This window comes from Pantherophis guttatus, chromosome 18 (assembly GCF_059756535.1).
Source record: "Pantherophis guttatus breed Tessera chromosome 18, ASM5975653v1, whole genome shotgun sequence".
Classification (NCBI taxonomy): domain Eukaryota; kingdom Metazoa; phylum Chordata; class Lepidosauria; order Squamata; family Colubridae; genus Pantherophis; species Pantherophis guttatus.
Window position 1 is genome coordinate 1,552,501 of NC_142080.1, and position 17,670 is coordinate 1,570,170.

The 17,670-nt window shown below is 41.7% G+C and overlaps 1 long non-coding RNA gene across 1 annotated transcript; it reads right to left on the minus strand.

Moving 5' to 3' along the window:
* Window positions 1-12,882: 12,882 nt before the first annotated feature.
* LOC148111491 (uncharacterized) lies at window positions 12,883-16,848 on the minus strand. The gene is made up of 2 exons (XR_015730445.1): window positions 16,626-16,848; window positions 12,883-13,519 (listed from the first exon to the last, which is right to left on the minus strand). It is a non-coding gene; the product is annotated as an uncharacterized LOC148111491 (long non-coding RNA).
* Window positions 16,849-17,670: the final 822 nt, after the last annotated feature.

The following is a 17,670-nucleotide window of genomic DNA, read 5'->3' on the forward strand; positions in this document are numbered from 1 at the left end:
GCAATGGAAGGCAATGAGCCGGCTCTCAGGGAAAAGAAGTCACAGACACTAGCCACCCCCTCCTTGTCTGGGAAATAAATAGGAAGGGTTTGGGAGGGGCCGGTTGTCACAGACAACCGTTCATTTCTAATTCACGGCAAGCAATTCGGACTCCTTGGCTCAACCCAGGTTCGTTGGGAATAATTTCATTTGATATTTCGTTTATCCCCATGAATAAAAGACTGCTACTGCCCTGTTATGAAAAGGGGGTTGTTTTACTCACAAGTAAATGGCTTATCATTACTTGGTTGAAGGCTGGGTCAGAACAGCTAGACCTATCTGGAGGAGAAGAGTAGGCAAAACCGAAGGGAGGAGTAAAACATGTCATCAGTATTGGAATCGTTGTGTTGCCACAAGAAACTCAAGCCATTGATTCTTATCTGGCACTAATTTAGCACTGATGGCCAGTGGACTAGATTCTTGTGTGAAGGCCACAACATCTTCTGTGCTTTGAACCCAACAAACAATCCTGATTATTTGCTCCTGACACCATCCTAAACAAAGCAATAGTTTTTTTTTTGATCTTGTAGAGGGCGGGGGGGGGGGTCTTGGAGGACAGGAGGTAGAGGGCAGAGGGGGGGCAGGTCTTGAAGGACAGGAAGTAGAATCCCTGCCAAGACCTTGCAATAATAACGTTGTCGTAACACATGCAAAGGTGAAATGCTCCCGGTTCGGACCGGATCACCCAATCCGGTAACGATGGAGGCGGGTGGTTCGGAAAACCGGTAGCAAAAATCCCCGCCCCGCCCCCATGCCCAGTTGAGCCTCGCAATCATCAGAGGCTTTTTTTTTTTTTTTTTAATTAAAGTATTTTTTCTGCAACCTCTTCGGCTGAAAAAATACTTTTAAAAGTCAAAAAAAAAAAGCCTCTGATGATTGCATGGCTTAGCTGGGATCGTCAGAGGCTTTTAAAAGCATTTTTTCTACCACCTCTTCGGCCTAAGAGGTTGTAGAAAAAATGCTTTTAAAAGCCTCTGACGATCCCAGCTGAGTTGCCTGATCATCAGAGGCTTTTTTTTTCTTTTAAAAGCCTCTGATGATCCCAGCTGAGTTGCCTGATCGTCAGAGGCTTTTAAAACCTTTTTTTTTTTTACAACCTCAGAACCGGTAGCAACAAATTTTACATTTCACCACTGAACACATGGTATTGGTTTCATAGTCTGATCTACCAGGAAATGATGAGGGAACCTAAGACATACGTGACATAGGTGCTGATTTTCAAAGATATACCACCAATAGATGGCAAAATTGCACTGACTTTAGCTGGTTCCCCAAAGTTATGCAGAGAAGGAACTCATCGGCCTGGGAATGGTGACCTCTAGGAAGCCTTGGTTGAAAAAATGGATGGGTCGATGGATGGATGGATGGATTTTGCCTTATTTGAGACACTTTAATGTTTGGATTATAATATCATAATGGAAACCACTGGAGAAGTGGCAAGAATGCAAGTGAGAAGTGGATCGCTAGAGCAACCTTCAAAGAAGAGAATTACACCAGATTTGCTTCAGAAAATGTTTGAGCAGCTGGGCAAGATTCGAGCAAAGGAATTTTAATTAAAGAACGAAAGAAATTTCCAGAGGCAATAAATGTTTCTCAACAAGTTTAAGTTTTATCATGACAATGACTGATGCTAACTGAAAGAGAAATGGAAATAATGAACTATTCCTTAGTAAGACCACACCTAGAGCACTGCATCCAATTTTGGTCACCACACTATAAAATTCACTTCACAACCGTGTTACTCACTTAACCACTGTGGTGAGAAAGGTCGCAAAATGAGGCAAAACTCACTTAACAGCTGTCATGCTGAGCAATGGAAATATTGTGGGTGCAATTGTGGTCATAAGTTGAGGACTAACTGTATGATCACAAGCTGTTCATTATTGGTAGTTCTCAACTTACGATGGTTTAGCAGCAGTTTTAATTTACAATGGCTTCCCCAGGGTTCCTTATGATCCAGTTACGATGGCTGGATCTCCTTATGGTCATGGGATTGCATTCATTTACAGCCATTGGCAACAGTCCATCGATATGTGACTACAATTTGTAACCTTTTTTCTAAAGTGTCTTTAGTTCCTGTTTGTTTAAAAAGTATCATTGCAGTCAGTAGATTCGCTTAATAACCATGGTGCCAGGGGTGAAATTCAATTTTTTTTCCTACTGGTTCTGTGGGCGTGGCTTGGTGGGAGTGGCAGGGAAGGATACTGCAAAATCCCCATTCCCTCTCCACTACTGGGGAAGGAAATTGCAAAATCCCCATTCCCTCCTTACTCTGGGGCCAGCCAGAGGTGGTATTTGCCGGTTCTCCGAACTCCTCAAAATTTCTGCTACTGGTTCTCCAGAACCTGTCAGAACCTGCTGAATTTCACCCCTGCATGATGTTCATTTAACGACTGAGATGTATTCTAGGACTGCAAGGCGATCCAACCGGTCAGTCCTAGAGGAGATCAACCCTGACTGCTCTTTAGAAGGCCAGATCCTAAAGAGGAAACTCAAATTCTTGGGCCACCTAATGAGAAGGAAGGACTCCCTGGAGAAGAGCCTAATGCTGGGAACGATGGAGGGCAAAAGAAGAAGGGGACGGCAGAGAACGAGGTGGCTGGATGGAGTCACTGAAGCAGTCGGCATGATCTTAAATGGACTCCAGAGGATGATAGAGGGTGGTAGTGGACAGGAAGGCCTGAAGGAATGTGGGTCGGACATGATTTCGCAACTAACAACAACAACAACAACAACAACAACAACAACATTAACACTTCATGTGATCTCGATTCTATGCCTCTGTTTATAAAACCCAGGATTGTGTTAGGAGGGTCTCTTTCAAGAAATGGCAGTCAACCATGCCAAGTGATCCAACTGTTCTCCAGCTTTGAAACATTTTCTTCCTCCCAAAGTTGACATTCTTGACAACTTTTTATTTTTTTAAAAAAAGGATGAAATGAGAAGAGCCAAAGCTCTCCAGCTAGGGGCATCATGAAATATCCAAATGCTAGGGTTGGATTTGCCTGAGTAAACGTACAACGTGGCCTCCTTCCCATCTTAGCGATGAGTTTTTACAATGGAACCTGAGGCCCTCTTGGTAAGAACATCTGTCTCTTGTCATGTTTTAATTATTTTGACGTTATTAAACCTCCCCTCGGCAAAGATTTTTTCACAGGAATGATGTCTTCATCAGGTTCTGAACCATCCACCTGCTTCATAATTGCAGGAAACTTCCTTTCATGGGTGGAAATAAGAAAGAGCAACTCTTGTGTTATCCAACAGCTTAAGGCTGAATGTTTGGGTTGACGGTTCATTTTCAGGAAATGAAACAGAATATATGGGTCACTTGAGAAGCCAAATCTTCATCTTCATGACCATCTAATCTTCATGATCAATGCAATTTTGTGTAGACGTATCTACTTACGATGACCCTCGACGCTCTGTTTTCCAGGATGTGGTACAAAATCCTGGATTTTGTGTCAGGGGTGGGCTTCAAAAACTTTTAGCAAGGGGTTCTCTGCCTGGTTGCTGAGTGGGCGTGGCCATGGTGGGCATGGCCTAATCAGCCTCCTGCATCACAGCAGGGGAGGGAGGCAATGTTACCCTCCCTGGGCTTCGGAGGCATTTTTCGTGCCTCCGGGATGGCGAAAATGGCCTCCCCAGGCTCCGGAGGCCCTCTGGAGGCCAGAAACAGGCCTGTTTCCAGTCTTCCTGAACTTCCAGTAGGGCCATTTTTCGCCTTCCCTGAGCCTCCACACATGCCCTGCACTTACCTGCATCCAAAATGGGCCATGTGGGCACTCCTGGGAGGGGACCGATGGACGGGGCCAGCCAGGAGTGGAATTTAGGGGTTCTCCAAACTGCACAGAATCTTAGCTAGACGTTCTCCCAAACCCCTGAGAAGCCCCAGCAGCCCACCCCTGATTTTTTTTAGATGTTATGTTTGAAAGTTCACACAACTCATTATTGGTTGTAGGTATTGGCAGAGTTGGGTCTGGAGTCACATTTTCTGAGATTCTATCTTCGAAACCATCATCATTAGAAGCAGGGGTGAAATCCAGCAGGTTCTGACAGGTTCTGGAGAACTGGTAGCAGAAATTTTGAGGAATTCAGAGAACCAGCAAATACCACCTCTGGCTGGCCCCAGAGTGCAGTGGAAATAGAGATTTTGCAATATCCTTCCCCCAGGAGTGGGGTGGCAATGGAGATTTTGCAGTATCCTTCCCCTGCCACGCCCACCAAGCCACGCCCACCGAACTGGTAGTAAAAAAACAATTGGATTTCACCACTGATTAGATGATAAATAAATGAATGCTATGAACCTTCTTGACTTGCCAGTTAAATTTATCCAGCGTGTACAAGTTTTATGGAATAAGATAGTCCTTGTCTTAGGACCACAACTGAATACAGAATATCAGTCATTGTGGTCAAAGGAACCATGTGACCCAGCTCAAAGCAATGATCGTTTTTTTTTATGATGGCCATTAAACAGATACTGCAGTTGTTAAGAGAACACTGTGGTTGTTAAGTAAACTCATTTCCTCTGATGGCTCCTTTTTTTTGCTGAAAACTGAAAGCCAATTGCAGAAACTGGCAAAAAAAACATACACTGTACCCAAGTGATATGCAAACGGTCACAAATGAAAGCCAGTTGCCAAATGCCAAAAATACAATTTTCGTGAATGTGAGTAATGTGGGCGAACAGAAGTTGTAACTTTGAAAATGGGTCATAAGTAGCTTTTGGGAGGTCCGTCATAACTTTGAGCAGTCATTAAGTGTCCATCGTAAATTGAGGACTACCTGTAAACAGCAGGCAGGTCAACCAAGCTGGACAAAGTCCCAAAATTGGGACACATCATTGTCCAGAAGAGATGTGCTTAATCTGTTCATCGATCCCCCAAAATCGAAATCCCTTCAGAAACGTATAGGGAGATGTTCCACCAAGCTCTACGGAATTTAACGTCAGCATCTTCCAGATGGGAGAGCAGATGCTGCACCTCCAGGGTTCAAACTCTTTGACATTTCCTACACCATGGGAAATGAAGCAGACATAATCTCGAAGCTCATGATAGAGGGATGTCACAGGTTTATAATCCATCTAAATAGATACCATGCAGGTGTAAATTACATAGGGTTGAATTTAGGTGCAAATTGTTGTTGTGTCAGGTTATTTGGTTAAGTATGGTCTCTTGCAAGCCTCAGGGGCCCCATCTCAACTTTTGCACGGTATATAAGGAGGCTCAAAACTCAAGCTCACCATCAACTTCTCTGCTTCTCCAATCTTCTCCTTTGAGAACTTGGTAAGTGTGAGATTACCTCCGCTGGTTTCTCCCTTCAGAAATTCTTCTCCCTCTCTGTCTCTCTCTCTGTCTGTCTGTCTCTCTCTGCCTCTCTCTTTCTGTCTCTCTGTCTCTCTGTCTCTCCCTTTTCCTTTCTCTCTCTCTCTCTGTTTCTCTCTGCCTCTCTCTCTCTGTCTCTCTGTCTCTGTCTCTGTCTCTCTCTCCCTTTTCCTTTCTCTCTCTCTCTCTGTTTCTCTCTGACTCTCTGTCTCTCTCTCTGTCTCTGTCTCTCTGTCTCTCTCTCTGTCTCTGCCTCTCTCTGTGTGTGTCTCTGTTTCTCTCCGTGTCTCTGTTTCTCTCTCTGTCTCTCTCTCTGTCTCTCTCTTTGTTTGTCTGTTTGGACTGCCTGGGACTACCTAAAGGATTTTATTTAGCTGGGTAGGAATTTATACTCGTTTCTGATATCAGGATGCTGTAAGTGTGTTGCTCCTCATCTCAGTTGTCACTTTTGACCAAAAGACAACCTAGGGAGAAATGAAGAACAACTCTCTGAAAGTTTATTGTCTGTTAGGGATAGCACAGACGGACAAAAGGATGAGGGGGGAAAGAGAAAAGCAAGCAATCCCAGTGTCAAAATCTTAATGTCATTTACAACTTGCCTCCAGAAGTTGTAAATGTTCCAACACTGGAAGTTTTTTTGACTTGGACAAGGGGATAGATGGGGAACTCATCAAATTTGCAGATGACACCAAGCTGGCAGGAATAGCCAACACTCCAGAAGATAGGCTCAAGATACAGAAGGATCTTGACAGACTTGAACATTGGGCGCTAAATAACAAAATGAAATTCAAGTAAGGTTCTACATTTAGGCAAGAGAAACAAAAAACACAGGTACAGTAATATGTGGTACCTTGTTTCAATAGTAGTAACTGTGAGAGGGATCTTGGAGTCTTAGTGGACAACCATTTAGATAGGAGCCAGCCGTGTGCAGCAGCTGCCAAAAAAGCCAACACATAAACAGAGGGATAGAATCAAGATCACCTGAAGTGTTAATACCACTTTATAATGCCTTGGTAAGGCCACACTTGGAATATTGCATCCAATTTTGGTCACCACAATGTAAAAAAGATTTTAAGACTCTAGAAAGAGTGCAGAGAAGAGCAACGAAGATGATTAGGGGACTGGAGGCTAAAACATATGAAGAACGGTTGCAGGAACTGGGTATGTCTAGTTTAATGAAGAGAAGGACTAGGGGAGACATGATAGCAGTCTTCCAATATCTCAGGGGCTGCCCCAAAGAAGAGGGAGTCAAGCAATTCTCCAAAACATCTGAAGGCAGGACAAGAAGCAACGGGTGGAAACTAATCGAGAAGCAACCTAGAACTAAGGAGAAATTTCCTGACAGGGAGAACAATTAATCAGTGGAACAACCTGCCTCCAGAAGTTGCGAATGCTCCAACACTGGAAGTTTTTAAGAAGATGTTGGATAACCATTTGTGGTTAGTGGTGTAGGGTTTACTGCCTAAGCAGGGGGTTGGACTAGAAGACCTCCAAGGTCCCTTCCAACTCTGTTATTCTATTCTGTTCATTTTGAAATCCCTTTTAGAGCAAGTAGCTGGCATGGATATAGTTCAGAGAGAGTATTCACCCAGCACCTCCATCCTATGTTTTTCAAAGGTTGCAAGCTACAAAGGGACAGGAGAAACTGGACAAAAGAAACAAGAAGCTTAGCAGGATGAGGGTAGATGGCCAAGAGGGGCTAGAATGATGATCTCAAAAGAGTTCAATGGAACTAGATGGAAGCCCACAGAAGGAACCTTCCTTCATCCTCTGCTTGATACTTTCCATGTCATGTTTGACGATTGTCTTCCCTGTTCCCGAACCACCCTGAATAAAACAATGTTGTGTTTCTTTTCAGACATTCCTCCATCTTTCTCAAGATGTCCTGCTGTCCCCCAACCTGTGCTATACCCACCTGTGTCCCTGCCTGCAGCCCTCCAGTTTGCTACCCAGTGGGCGGCTTGGGGTCTCTGACCTCATGTGGTGTTGGCTCTTATGGACTTGGCTCAGGGGGTGGTTCTGCGTCAGCGGCCAGCCTGGGCTTAGCCCATGGGGCCAACGTGAGCTGCGTCAACCAGACCCCTCCATCTGAAATTGTGATCCAGCCACCTCCGTTCAACATTGTCATTCCAGGGGCCATCCTTGCTGCCACGTGTGAGCCGATTCGTGTAGGAGGATACACCGCGTGTGGTGGTGGCTCTTCTTCTGGTGGAAGCTCCAGGCTCAGATACTACCCCTGCATTCCATGCAACCCATGTAGAAGCTAAGGACATGTCTTCTCCCAGAGGCACCACCGGCAAACTGACTCTTGCGACCTGAGTTCACAATGAAGATCTCATAGATCTGGTTGCCGGTAGTCGCAAGCATCCTTACCTCGATCCCTCTAACATGATCCAAACTCTCGGGTTTTCCAACAGCCACATCTTTCCATGTTCTCCAAATTGTTTTATTTCCATGCTTCTTTCCTTCTTTGCTTTCTTTCATCTCCTGGGATCTCTCTCTCTCTCTCTCTCAAACGTGGAGAAAAACCCATATTCTATAAGGGTCCTTGTTTGATTCCCCCCCTTGTTATTTGGAAACGTTGTGGAAATTTAGGCAACAGTATTCCCGAACCTGGCCTTAATCTTGTTTTTATGACTCCAGCATCTTCTTCATTTCATAACATCAGATGGGATTTCAGTTCTTTGCTTTGGACCACAATTTCATGGCAAATGTTCTCAGGATTCCTGTTTGACATTAAAGATTCACTTCAGCATCAACTCGAGTTTTTATGTGGTTTTTTCTCGTTCTGGGGGGTTTCTTGGAAGTTCCTTGGTTTTGTCAGATGTTCTTCAAAACTACTCCAGGTTTTGTCAGATGCCCTTCAAAACTATTCCATTCTAAGCTGGACTTCCATTCCTGGTGGCTTCCTTGATAGGACCATCCTAACGAGATCCATGAGCTTTCAGGCCTAGTACAGAGAAGAGAGGATAAGCTGTAGAAACAAGAGAGAGTGTTCCTACCGTGGTAACAACCAGCTAACAGCCTTAAAATCATGCTTGACATTGGTTTCATAAACTGGTCCACCAGGGGGACCTAGGGAATCCTGACCATTGTGACACGGGTGCTGGTTTTTAGAGATACAACATCAACAGATGGCAGCACTACTCTGGATTTAGCTGATTTCCCCAAAGCTAAGCCAGGTAGGATCTCATCAGTCTGGAAAGGGAGAAGAGCAGCAAATTTTGGATGGAAAAGTTAATCAATGAACAATGGAATGAGGGCAGTCCCAATGGATGGATGGACAGATGGATGGATGGATGGATAGATAGCTAGATAGCTAGATAGCTAGCTAGATGATAGATAGATAGATAGATAGATAAAAAGATAGATAGATAGAAGACAGATAGATAGTAGATAGATGAGAGATAGAAATGATAGATGATAGCTAGCTAGCTAGCTAGATATAGATGATAGATAGATAGATGATAGATAGATAGATTAGATAGATAAAAAGATAGATAGACAGACAGATAGTAAATAGCTGAGAGATAGAAATGATAGCTAGATGATAGCTAGATAGATATAGATAGATATAGCTAGCTAGATAGATAGATATAGATAGACACACAGATAGATAGATAGATATAGATGATAGATAGATAGATAGAAGACAGATAGATAGTAGATAGATGAGAGATAGAAATAATAGATGATAGCTAGCTAGCTAGCTAGATATAGATGATAGATAGATAGATGATAGATAGATAGATTAGATAGATAAAAAGATACATAGACAGACATATAGTAAATAGCTGAGAGATAGAAATGATAGCTAGATGATAGCTAGATAGATATAGGTAGATGATAGCTAGATAGATAGATAAATATAGATAGACACACAGATAGATAGATAGATATAGATGATAGATAGATAGATAGATAGATAGATAGATAGATAGATAGATAGATAGATAGATAGATACCCTGTTTCCCCGAAAATAAGACCTCCCCTGATAATAAGCCCAATCGGGCTTTTGAGCACATGCACTAAAATAAGTCCCCCCTGAAAATAAGCCCTCCCTGAAAATATTTAAACACATGCACAGCTGGTCCCAGCAATTTCCTCTGGTTTCCTCCACGCGCCCCAAAATAATAAGACCTCCCTGAAAATAAGGCCAAGCGTTTATTTTGGGGTTCAAAAAAATATAAGACAGGGTCTTATTTTTGGGGAAACATGGTAGATAGATATAGATAGACAGACAGACAGACAGTCAGACAGACAGACAGATAGATAATAGATAGATGATAAGATAGAAATGATAGATAGATAGATAGGTAGATAGATAGATAAAAGATAGATAGAAGATAGATAGATAGATAGATGATAGATAGATAGATAGATAGATAGATAGATAGATAGATAGATAGATAGATAGATAGATAGATAGATAGATACTGTAAATAGATATTTTGCTTAATTATGAATAATGCATATGGGAAAAACTGCGTCATGTGTACTCAATCTTTTAAATCATATAACAGACCTTCAGATTCCCCATCATGAAAAGCTGCTTGCCAAGATGTTTCTAGCAAGGTTGGACAACTGACAACACTTCAAACGTTGTCAAAGGGCAGCTGTATCTCACCCGTATGTGTCCCTTCCCACCTTGTTCCTACTGATATGAAACATGTATGGTTTTTCATTTGGTAGTGATACTTGCAATTAGTCCAAGGTCCGGAGGGTATGGCCGAGGTCAAAGGCTTATGGGAGTTTCCTACTAAGACAAGGGTCTCCAACCTTGGCAACTTTAAGCCTGGTGGACTTCAACTCCCAGAATTCCCCAGCCAGCTTTTCTGTCACGGCCGAAAACAGAGCCTGGGAGAGCCACATGTGGGCCTCCCTAGCTCCATTTTCACTGGAAGTGGCACTGCGGGCCGGTCATTTGCTATTTCCAGGTTGGCCCCATGGCCCGGATCTGGCCCAAGGGCCTTGAGTTTGATGGATGTTCCCAAATGCTACTATAGCAGAGACACAAATGGACACACAAGGAAAAAGCTGAGGATCTATTCCTACAATGTTCTAGTCAGACATCAACCATGTTACATCTCTTTTCTGGAGGTTATTGTGGGCACACAGAGGACTGCTCGCTTTCTTCAGGATGTTCCTAGTATCCCATCATCCTTTCTTGTCCAAAAATTGATTTCAGCTTGGCACAGAAGCTAATCAGAGCCGGACACGAGAGGCAGATTTTTGCAAAACCTTTTCTTTGTACAAAGTTTTATTAATTTTCTACTATTACATTTAATTAGTGCTTCATAAACATCAGGTTGTCTGGGTTATTTTGTTTTCTTAACAATACAATTTATATTCCTAATCTTTACCCCTTTTTTCCAGCCCTATGGCTGGAAAAAAGGGCTAAAGATTAGGAATATAATTCCATGTTTGGTAGTATTCTGTATCTTCTTTCTGTTCGATCTTCAATGTAAGTTTGTCCATTTCTGCACAGTCCAGTATCTTCCTAATTATCTCTTCATCTGGTGGTATTTCTTCATTTTTCTTTTTTTAAAAAACAAGTATTGTTTTTTTTCCTTTCACATACCTATTTTATTTATTTTATTTTATTTATTTTATTAATTTAATTTGTATACCGCCCTTCTCCCAGAAGGGACTCAGGGCGGTGAACAGCCAAAATTAAAAAACATACAAGTACAAAAGTTAAGATAATTAAAAAGAATTAAATCACTAGCTTCCCAATTTAAAACCCCAAATCCATAAAATTTAAAATCCCAATTTAAAAACCATTTAGGCTAGGCCGGCTTGGTGGAATAAAAACGTCTTCAGGGCTTTACGGAAGGTATGAACAGAGTATTGACCAAATCATGTCTTATACAACTTGTCACATCCAAGTATTTCTTCATTTTTCCAATGCTGGGCAAATGCAATCCTCACTGCTGTTAATTCATGCAATATTAAATATACACTTATTTAATCAAAATTTTCTGGAACTATAACTAATAAAAAAAAAGTTCAGTTTTAAGATCTATATGTTTTCCTGGCATCTTTTCTAGCCACATGTGTATTTTTGCCCAAAACTTTTTTTGCTTTAACACAAGTCCACCACAGATGGTAATACGTGCCAGATTATAAATTAACAATGGTGTTAAGGTAATGATTTAATAGCTGAACAGCTGCTGTAAGGTGCAATACTCAAATGATGATGCAATGAGAATGAGTCAGCAGGGTTATTTAACTTATCGTTTTAAGAGGCTGTATATATAAGAGAGACCCTGTGAGGCCATATCTCTCTCTTTGTGTGTTCTTCCATGCTGTAGTTGATGATTGATTGTCAATTTTGCCTAGTACATGTATGTATATATTCCAAACCATTATTTGAAAGACAAACCTCTGTTTCCTGTATTTTGCTCCTGGGTTGTCTCAAAATAGTCACACTGTGCTCACCCTGACAAATGGCAACTTCTTATAAAGATAACTTATATAAAATGTTTTATAGGTGGCATTTACCACCTGCTAGGTTATCCCAAATATTCAAAAATATGTCTAGTAAATGGATTTTTGCGAAACATTTATTGGAGCGCTTCAGCCAAAGGGTCCCAGTCCAAATTTGGGAACTGAGACCCTGAACAACAGCACCGCACAATCATTTATACAATTGATTTCCAGAAATAGATAAGTAACATTTCACAAAGTCATTACATTTTTATTTTTTGGAGTTCTACCTTGCTTTTAATCTACGTTGTCTGTTTGTCTACGGAGTTGCGCCTTGTTTGAGTAACACACATCATTTGGCCCCTATAGAATTATGCCTTGGTTAAGTTCTACATATCCTGCTGCTTCTTGTCTTGTTGCCAGTCTTGTAATGTCTTATCTACTCCTGAGTATGTGCTATTATAGTTCCTTCATCTCTAACTGACACGTTGCACATACCTTCTACTAAATTTTTACTCCTTCCTAGGATGGGGTTGTATTGATTCTCTAATGGGTGATCCATCATCTTTGGGCTGGGAAACTACTGCATACCTCCAAGGTATCATTACTCCTTTCCACTGGCCAAGTGGGAAGCAGTAGGCGTGGTTTGGCATATCTCCAAGGTATCATTACTCCTTTCCACTGGCCAAGTGAGAATCAGTAGGCGTGGTTTGGCATATCTCCAAGGTATCATTACTCCTTTCCACTGGCCAAGTGGGAAGCAGTAGGCGTGGTTTGGCATATCTCCAAGGTATCATTACTCCTTTCCACTGGCCAAGTGGGCAGCAGTAGGCGTGGTTTGGCCTGTTCAGCCAATGGGAGGAATGCTCTCTTCTACTAGACTTGACAGTGTGGTGAGACTTCTTTGGCCTCTCTTTATCACCTCCTCTATTTCTTGGAGGACTAAGTTGGCAGAAGTGGTCAATTGAGTTGGGTTGAGATGTTTCTACACCTTGGTTGATGGGGGGGGAAAAATAACCTTAATTCTTGCCTTCCCCTCTGTTTTGTGTGTCCCCCCTGCCCCCACAAATGTCCTGGACACAGATGAACAAATCCAGAAAGATCAATCAATATTTATTAGGTCAATGACCAGCAAAATTTCAAAAAAGAAAAGAAACACAGCTCCATGTCCATGGTCTGGACACGGATGGACAAATCCATAAAGGAAGACTCAGGCTATCGTTCACAGTCTCTGTGCTGATTATAATTTGTTATTTGTCAAACTACACCTACATGACTATACAAAATGGTCTAACATTTCTGCTCTGGTCCCTATGGAGTAAGGAGCTCCATATTTTGTTGTTCCAAGAGTCTAACTCCAGCCCTATCTACGTTGGACTCCTCTCTCAGACTTACACTGGTCTGTAGCTTCCTTCATGACCCTCGCCTCTCCACAAATGGATGTTATGTTGGGCCTGCTTATACCTCATGCAGGCTAGTTTCGAAGAAACCCACCACGACTGGAGGTTCGTGGTAGCAAAAGGCAGGTGGGCTACAGGGATGTGAGCAACCATCTGGGATGTCATAAGGTATGGGCTCCGGAACCAGGATTTCCAGGTCTGTTAACCTTGTTTTGGCCACAATGGGTGGAGGTTGCAGCAAGAATGACTTTGAAGGGAGGCTGGCACTGTAAGTGGTGTTGCGGCTGCAGAGTCCAGGACAAGCCATGATTATGTGGTAGAAGATAACTCTGAAAGAGAAAATGGTCACTGGCTTTTTTTTTAAATAGTTTAATTTGCTATTACAAACATGGCATATATATATATATATATATATATATATATATATATATATATATATATATATATATATATATATATATATATATATATATATATATATATATATATATATATATATATATATATATATATATATATATATATATATATATATATATATGTTTTCTCAGGTTTTCGCGGGTGTTTGTATGTAGGTCTTTGGTTATTCGGGTCTTCTCCCACGTAAAATTGGAAGTGTCTTGGCGACGTTTCGACGAAGTCTCATTCGTCATCTTCAGGCTGGTGTTCTCGGCTTTGTGCTTCCAGGAGCAATGTGAGATCGCAGCTGTCTCTTCCTTTTAACTGCTAGTGGGGGTGTGAGCTGATTGGGTGGGAACTTGGCTGTGTTCAGCTCACACCCCCACTAGCAGTTAAAAGGAAGAGACAGCTGCGATCTCACATTGCTCCTGGAAGCACGAAGCCGAGAACACCAGCCTGAAGATGACGAATGAGACTTCGTCGAAACGTCGCCAAGACACTTCCAATTTTACGTGGGAGAAGACCCGAATAACCAAAGACCTACATATATATATATATATATATATATATATATATATATATATATATATATATATATATATATATATATATATATATATATATATATATATATGTTTTTTCTTTTAGCCAGGTTTTTCCTATGTAACCAAGGTTTTTCTGCAGCCTTAGCTCAGTGGAGTCACATCCACTCGATTCTGGGCTTTTTTCCTTCTGGCAGCCAGCAAGCCCTTGCTGCCTGGTGAGAGATTTATATAGATCTATTTCTGGCTTGTTAGCCATCATCAGTAAGCCACAACCACATCTCATGTATCCTCCCTGTAAAGGTACAATGTCTATTTTCTTACTTTTCAAAAAGTATTTCAGGGTGAAGATCTGGATCCATTTTTTTCTGGTCTGAATCCAAGTTCTTCATCATTGACTTCTCCAGCCTGGCAACTTTCCATGGGTGTGTAATCTCCAGATTCCAGAATTCCCCCAGGCAAGATTCAGCTTGTTGAGAATTCTGGGAATGGAAGGTCACCTTCCTGATATGAGAACTTCAGTTCCCAGAATTCCTCAGCCCTGGTGGACAATGCTGAGAATGTGGGAAACTGAAAACCACATTCTAGTATCAAAATGTATGTCCCTTTCCTCCTTAATTTTCTTCTTTCCTTCCTTCTTCCTCTTTCTTTCTTTCTTTCTTTCTTTCTTTCTTTCTTTCTTTCTTTCTTTCTTTCTTTCTTTCTTTCTTTTTCTTTCTTTCTTTCTTTCTTTCTTTCCTTCCTTCCTTCCTTCCTTCCTTCCTTCCTTCCTTCCTTCCTTCCTTCCTTCCTTCCTTCCTTCTTTCTCCTTTAATGAGAATTGTGTGGACAGTTTTTAAAAAATGTGCACGGGTAATTTTGATCTAATAACAAACAGAAAAAATTCAGGCATCCTGGGCCAAATTACAATTTTTACTGTGACAAAAAAAAAAAAAATCCATCTTACTAATTGTCCCTCAACTCTTATCTATGCCGAGTCCCTGAGGGATGAAAAGAAATGATGCAAACAGGACAAAATACTCAAAAATCCAAAGATTTTGTTTCCTTCCTCATTGCTCTTTTTTAAAAAATCACACGCTCCCGTCCTAAAGAAAAATATATATCAAGATTTTTATGAAATAAAAACAAAGGCGAGACAGTTCTTAACCTTCCTTAACCACAGCAATAGGGCACCTTGGTTGTTGGGTTTGAAAAATAAAGACTGAGGTAATTTTAATGCAGGAAAAACCTGTCCTCCTGATCTGGGAATCTCCCAATTCAATTATTTTGCCCACAGATATTCCTTAATTAAAGGAAATCATTGCCATAAAATGTAGGAGAAAACTCCTGACTTAGACATCTTGGGTATCTTTTCCATCTTCAGTTTTGTGGCCAGAATTGAAAAACAAAATTTCTGCTTTCTGAAGTTGAAATCAAGGAATCAACAAAATAACTTGAAACGGTCCCTTGGTGTTTCTCAGCTGGGAGCGGCACGTCAACGCGAGCGAAAATTGCTCTGAAAATTATCTTGAAGAACAGGCTCAAGCAAAACCAGCCAGATATGCTTCCATCGGAATTCTCCACAAAAAAAAAAGGTTGGGCTTAAAATCTCCCACACATTTTTCCACCTGTCCTTTCCTCAGACCGTCTCATGAAAGAGAACGTTCACCCATGAATCTTCTTCTGATGGAAAGGAGAAGAGAGGTGGAAAGCAGAGGTTCCCACCAGGAAAGGAACCCACATGTCTGAATGCCTGCTTTGCCATGGTCAACCTTCCTCTCTGGACAACTCCACCACCTTCCCTTCTTCCCCCATTTCTCCATCCTTGCCTCTCCCGACAACAAAATCACCTTGGAGAGAGAGAGACAGAAAGAGAGAGAGAGAGACAGAGAGAGAGACAGAGACACAGAGAGAGAAACAGAGAGAGACAGAGAGAGACAGAGAGAGACAAAGACAGAGAGACAGAGACAAAGAGAGACAGAGAGAAACACACACAGAGAAAGAGACAGAGAGACAGAGACAGAGAGAGGCAGAGTGAGAGAGACACAGAGAGAGACACAGAGAGAGAGACACACAGAGAGAGAGACAGACAGAGAGAGAGAGAAAAAAACAGAGAGAGACAGAGAGACAGAGAGAGACAAAGACAGAGACAGAGAGACAGAGAGACAGAAAGAGAAACACACAGAGAGAAAGAGACAGAGAAAGAGAGACAGAGAGAGACAAAGACAGAGAGACAGAGAGAGACACACAGAGAGAAAGAGAAAAACAGAGAGAGACAGAGAGAGACAGAGGCAGACAGGCAGATGGATATGTAGTATATGTACATGTATATGTATGTATGGGTGGAGAGAAAGAGAGAGACAGAGAGAGAGACAGAGAGAGAGGAGGAGAACCTCAAGTCTTCTGAGAACGAAGGAGAAAATTGGGTGCCCTGGTTGAAATTTGGAGGCAAAGGAAGTGAGCTGGGAGGCCTTGCATGATGTGGGGCGCTAAGCTGCCATTGTGCAGGACTTACCTGGCCCGCACGTTCTTCAGGAGCAACAGCTGGTGGTGTAGGGCCGAGAAAGATGTTTTATATGAGCTGTTCAACAGCCCGTAGGCTAGAAAACAGTTGGGGCCTCATCAGCCTTAATCTGATTGCACATTTCAAAGTATCTTTAAATTGCTTTAATTATCGGCCTGGCTGTTTACAAAGTTCAGATGCCTCTCGGGAGTCGCTTTAATCTGGAGCACATTTAATCTAGAAGAGCTTTGTTCTCCTTTTAATAGTCTTAATTTCAGCTGACTTCCCTCTTTGTAGACATTCAGCTTCTCCTTTCATCAAGAACTGTTGTTTACTTGCTCCTCCGGCATTTCGTTTGGGTTTTTTTTCCCTGGGATTTTAATTGTTCTTTTTTTTTCCCTTCTTTTTTCCCGAGTCGATGGATCTCCTGCCAGGGCCTTCAAGTCTACCCAAAGCCCTCTCGGGCATGGTACTAAATCCAATTAATAAATGAAATGAGTTGGAGTCACTTTCTTGACTTTTGTTTGGGGTAAAGTTGTTGATAGAAAGCAACTGTCAGTCCTTCGAGACGGGCAGATTATTTCAAGGAATCCTTTGTGGTCGGGAGATTGTGGTTGGGAGCCTCAAGGAAGCCAAAAGCTGATTCTGATGATACGCTAATCAACGAGCAATCAATTTCTATTGTTCATAACATTTAAGGTTACTAGTATCCTGGTCTCACTTTCTTTTCTCACTGCAATCTGAAAATATCAGGGCTTGTGAAATGATTGGAGGATTTGGGTTCCTTCCATGACAAGAAGATCTGTATCCATTCAATGCTGGAAGATCTTCTTCATTCAATATTTGGAAGATCTTCTTCATTCAATATTGTCCCATTTATTGTCCCATTCACTGTCCCATTTATTTGTACTCATTACCTGTGGTCATCTCCATGTCTATATTTATACTGTTATCTCGTACATGTTTGACAAACTAAATAAATAAATAAAATAAATTTGAAAGATCTTCATTCAATATTTGGAAGGTCTGACTTCATTCAACGTTGTAAGGTCTATCT